Source organism: Mesoplodon mirus (assembly GCF_964341445.2).
Source record: "Mesoplodon mirus genome assembly, chromosome: 2".
Taxonomy (NCBI): Eukaryota; Metazoa; Chordata; class Mammalia; order Artiodactyla; family Ziphiidae; genus Mesoplodon; species Mesoplodon mirus.
Genome location: NC_138977.1, coordinates 58,303,897 through 58,309,943, shown reverse-complemented (window position 1 = coordinate 58,309,943; position 6,047 = coordinate 58,303,897).

Sequence of the window (6,047 nt, the reverse complement as noted above, 5' to 3'; positions counted from 1 at the left end):
TCAGTTTCAGGCACTCTGGGTCTGAGCCCAGAGAAGGGTGGGTCTCTGTCCTCCCTCCTCCCCTCATAGGGCCCACCACCATGACGGCGGCCCAGGTGGGAGTTCACAGTGCGACAGGCAGCTGCAAGGCCACAAGAGGCATACGTTTATTTATTCATGGACAGGAGGAAAGGAGGGCATAGCACCCACTTTCAGCCTTCCGAAACACATCTGCTCACTGGAGCTGCACGTATAAGCCTTCCCCAAGGCCTTTTCCCCTGCTCCCTCCAGGGGATTGCAGGGGAGAAGTTGGCCAACCAAAGCTATGGTGTCTTCTGGGGCCTCTGGGATGACAAACACTAAACCTCTCCCTGGCATGGATAACTTGTGTGCCCTAAAAAGGGATGGGGACCATCCCTTGTTTGCTCTGGCTCTCACCCAGCATATCTGCATCACCTTGAAGAGAGAGGCTTCTCTCCAGGAGGTGGGATCACCTTGTGATCCTTGCACGGCTCCAGTAATCTGCAGTTAACTGGGTATTTCCCCCTCATCTCTATAGAAAACGCACTGCTGCCAGAATTTTAGTGAATAAAAAAGAAACATTTCCAGGGCAGAGAATGTGACTCTGAGGCTCCAGTAGTCTCCTTAATCGACACACGATGACTTAAGACTTAACCCTGTTTACTCCATTCTAAGTACTAGATGTAGGGGCAGAAGAAAATTCCTAAGCCACTGTACAGTGTGTTCTCCAAGCATGTCGCCAGACACTGTCTCATTTGATCCATACAAATGAGGCTGAAGGAGATGTTGCTGTTTTACAGAGTAACTGAGGCTCAAAGGGACCAAGGCCACGAGCCACAGAGGGGCAGGGTTTGGGTTAGAATTTGTCTTCTGATTTCTTCCCGGGCCCCTTCTTCCTTTTTAAGGAAGGTGGATTGGGGAGGAGAGCTGGAAATTCCCACAAGGACTTTTTGCCTGATGGTGAACCAGAATCCCCACCCTCAAGCTCTTGGTCTGGGAAATGAGAGTCTATTGTATTTACTTTTGTAATATCTGGCCTGAGCTGTTCTGTGTATGCTCTCTATGACCCATGTATTGAGCAGGCTGCCAAGATCCATCATGACCCCACCCTGGTCAAGGTGTCTGGAAGTGATGGATGAGGGTCTTAGGAAAGGGTGTGCCATCCTGTCCCTCATTAGGTAGTGCATGTGTGGGCCCCATTTCTGGTGCTGTATCAGTGTTCTGTGTCACATAGGCCAGAGGATTCCTGGCTGCTTGCTGTAAAGAACTCTGGCTCCAGGCTCTAAAAATAGACCAGAGAAAGGGCCCTCTTAAACCCAAATGCCTGTCCCTGTGGCAGGGGGGAATCTGTTGGGAGACACTGTCTGGTCTCTCCTCTGGTGTGTGTTTCTCCCTTAGCATGGTCTCCCCAACCACAAAATCACAGCCTTTACAGCTGGGGGGAGACCAGGGCACTCACCCAAGCCAAACTTCTATCAAGGCCCCTTTGTTTTACTTCCCCCCCAAAGATGCCATGCTTTGAAAGATTGGGCCTGCCAAAACAAAAAACAAAAAACAAAAAACAAAAAACAAAACCTGCACTAGGCCATAATTCATATATTTGCTGTTATTGTTATTTCTTTAAAAAAAATCTGTCAAAGGCTATGCCTGCTGGTTCAGATTTGATTTGAATCAGGCATGACTTGATGCTTTCATGAGGGGTGAGGCCTTGTGGGTACCTGTGGGATGTCTGGTTTTTTGTGTATGTGGCAAAATATATACAACATAAAAGTTACCATGTAACCATTTTTAAGTGTACAGTTCAGTGGCATTAAGTGCCTTTGCATTGCTGTGAAACCATCACCACTATCTGTTTCCAGAATTTTTTTAACATCCCAAACTGCAATTCTGTACCCATTAAACAATAACTCCCCATTCCTCCCTGCCCCTGGTAACCACCATTCTACTTTGTCTCAGTGAATTTGATTACTCTAGGTACCTCATGCAGGTGAAATCATACAGGATTTGTTCTTTTGTGATCGGCTTATTTCACTTAGCGTAATATCTTTCAAGGTTCATCCATATTGTAGTAGGTGCATAATTTCCTTCCTTTCAAAGGCTGGATAATATTCCATTATATGTATATGCCAGTCATCCATTCGTCCATCGATGGACATTTGGGTTGCTTCCTCATTTTGACTATTGTGAATAATGTGTGGAGTTTTAAGATATTGGAAGTAGCTCCTGAAAATAGGGTGTGTGTGAGCCCTGAGGACAGATGCTGTAGGTTGGGACCCAGGATCTTTCCCAACTTGGCATTTATGGGTGATGAAGCAGAGGCTCAAGGAAAGCTATGATTTGTCTCATTCCCCTGTGCCCACCCCATCTGCTCTGAGCTTCTGTTGGGCTTTACTTCTTGACTAGAGTAGCTAGAAAATTGTATGCTCCCTCCATGAGGTCATATTTTATGAAGGTATTTTTATAAGTGTAGGTTTATTATCCTGGCTGGAATCCTGTGACCCAACAAACACCTGGGCCCTGTCAGGGGCCTTGTCCAGTTACCCCAAGGCACACAAGGGCAAGCAATATGGACTTCACTCCATGTGCCATCCTTTGCCTACAAGCTGGTTGGGTCGCCTAAGGTGACTGCCCTTTCATAGGCAGCAAGTTTGGAAATGAATTGGATGTGTGATAGGGGAAAAGGGCCAGAGGCCTGTTGACCCTGAGCATCCCCACCCCAGCGAAGCTCTTGAAGGGACTCTGTGTCCTGTCCTGCCATTGGCAGCATGAGAGATCATTCTAATCATGGGAGTCCACTGAGGAATGGCCTCTTGACTTGACCAAGACCATGCAGCACTCAACAGACCAACGTGAGCTGGAGGCAGATGCCTGGCCTGGACCCCGAAAACCACAATCTGCCCAGCCCTCTGCCGAGGACTTTCTCCTGGGGCCTGGAGGACACATGAGATGACTTAGGTTGGAATGGAGGGCAGAGTTGGCAACTAGGATGAGAGCCCCCCTATCATTAGTCTACTGTGTATTCATCCAAAAATCCAGGTGACAGCCAAACTGAGAGCTGGATGGACAAAGCATTCCTATTAAGCTCTGTACCTTTTTGCATCTGTTTCCTCAGCTCACCCCTCAGAAGTGCCACTGAGGAAAGATAGATGAGAAGGAGGTGACCCAAATGGGCTTCACTGCAAGCAAACAATGTGGAATCAGCAATAGACTTCTTGTTGAACAAGCCAATTATTTATGTTTCTGGCATTTTATTGTTGGTGTTTTTCTCTCTCTACACAAATACTCCATTGTGGAAATTTTACAAAATTTAGAGAAGAAAATAAAAAGCACTCAAGTCCCACCACAAGAGATAAGTATGGAATCATTTTCTATGCATATATATGTTTTAAAATTTTATAACAGCTTTATTAAGGCATAACTTGCATACAATAAAATTCACCCATCTTAACTGTACATTTTGATGAGTTTTAGCTATTGTATACAGTTGTGTAATCACCACTACAATCAAGATACTTCCAGCATCCCCCCAAAATTCCCTTGTGCCCATTTGTAGTCAACCCTTTCTTCTCCTCCCTGCCCCAGATAACTACTCATCTGATTTTGGAAGGTCATATACTTGGAACAATATGGTGTGTAGCTTTTTGAGTCTGGCTTCTTTCACTCAGAATAATGCTTTTGAGTTTCATCCATGTTGCAGCATGAATCAGTAGTTTGTTCCTTTTTATTGCTGAGTAGTATTCCATCGTATGGCTATACGATATTTTATTTGTCCATTCATCAGTTGATAGACATTTAGGTTGTTACCAGTTTTTATGAATTTATGAATTATGAATAATGCTGCTATGAACATTCATATATGTCTTTATATGTATATATGTTTTCAGTTCTCTTGGGTAAATACCCAGGAGTGGGTTGGCTGGGTTGTAAGTGTATAGTTTAACTATGCAAGAAACTGCTGAAGTGTTTTCCAAAGTTGCTGTGCCATTTTGCATTCCCATCAGCAGTGTATGAGAATTCTAGCTGTTCTTGCCAACACTTAATAGAATCAGTGTTTGAAAAACTTTCCTGGGACTTCCCTGGTGGTGCAGTGGTTAAGAATCTGCCTGCCAATGCAGGGGATATGGGTTTGAGCCCTGGTCCGGGAAGATCCCACATGCCGCAGAGCAGCTAAGCCCGTGGGCCACAACTACTGAGCCTGCGCTCTAGAGCCCGTGAGCCACAACTACTGAGCCTGCGTGCCACAACTACTGAAGCCCACGCCTAGAGCCTGTGCTCCGCAACAAGAGAAGCCACCGCAATGAGAAGCCCGAGCAACCGCAACGAAGAGTAGCCCCCGCTCGCTGCAACTAGAGAAAAGCCCGCGCGCAGCAATGAAGACCCAACGCAGTCAAAAATAAATTAAAATTTAAAAAAATAAAAAACTTTCCTGATGATTAGGGATGCTGGGCATCTTTTCATATGCTTATTGGTCATTCTTATTTTTTTTTAATTAATTAATTTATGTATTTATTTTTGGCTGCGTTGGGTCTTCATTGCTGTGCATGGGCTTCCTCCAGTTGCGGCGAGTGGGGGCCACTCTTCATTGCAGTGCGCGGGCCTCACTGCGGTGGCTCCAGGCATGTGGGCTTCAGTAGTTGTGGCGCATGAGCTCAGCCGCCCCGCGGCACATGGGATCCTCCCAGACCAGGGCTCGAACCCGTGTCCCCTGCATTGGCAGGCGGATTCTTAACCACTGTACCACCAGGGAAGTCCCGGTCATTCTTATTTTATTTAAAGTGTTTTGAAACCTATCTTTAGAAATATGATTATATTGAAATGTAATTATATGATATGATTATATTGTAGAGACTTTAGTACAAAAATTTGCCCTGAATCTAAGAGGAATTAATCACTAACAGAGGATTTTTAAACCCATCAAGAATGGGTTTAAAGCAAGATAGATCCTTTTACAGGATCCTGTGGATAGAATGTGGTAGGGGTGGAGGGCTATTTTAATAAGTGATTAGGAATGGCCTCTCTGAGGAGGCGAGATTTGAATATAGATATGAATGAAGTGAGAGAGGGAGCATGTGAATAGCTGAGGAAAGAACAACCCAGACAGAGAATATCATGTGCAAAGGCCCTGAGATAGGAGAGGGAGCATGAGAAAGGAGGTCATGCACATCAAAATGGTACTGACTTTCAATAATTACATTCTGGTCAACTCAAAACATTTACTGAGTGCTTGTTAAAAGCCAGGCACAGTACTAAGAGCTTTGTGTCTGTTATTTATTTCTCACAACAGAGCATAAGCTCCATGAGAACAGGAGCTATGTCTATTTCACTCACTTTTGTGGACTCAGATCTAGGGCACAGGAGACACCCAATAAATGTCTGTTGAATGAATGAAGTAATTACATAAACAGGTATTTCTTATTATTCCAATATTATAGATGGAAAAACCAAGTCTCAAAGAGTTAAGTAACTTACCGAAGGTCATATAACTAGATGGTGCTGAAGCTGACTCAAATCTTGGTGTGTCTGACCAGGAAGCCCAGATTTTTGCCACTCCCTCAAGCTGCTGTGAATTCTCCTTCCTATATTTGGGAAACTGAGGTTCAGAATAAAAGAAAGAGGCTTGATGGAGATCTCCTTTAATCCTAAAAATAAAACCAGCCAGCCACAGGCTCCAGACTGCTGTTTTAGCCATAAAACCACATTTCCATCACTTTCAGTGGCTTCCACAAATCTGAGATGAAAGGAATACCAGCAGTTTAAGTAAACGATGTTTACTTAATGTATTTTCTCAACATACTGGAGGTTAGAAGCCTGAGATCAAGGTTGTGGGCAGGGTTGGGTTCTTCTGCAGCCTCTCTCCTTGAATTGCCATTTAGTCTGATCCAATACCGCATCAAGCCTTCATGGCAGCCATGGGCTAAAATAAATCATCCTTTGGACTCCTCTGCCTTGTGGTCACTGATGAGGTGAAAGCTGCTGAACTGGCTGTCAGGTCCCACCTTGAGCTGTTTGTGTTCTCTTAGTAACTGCAATGCTCAGGCCTTTGAATC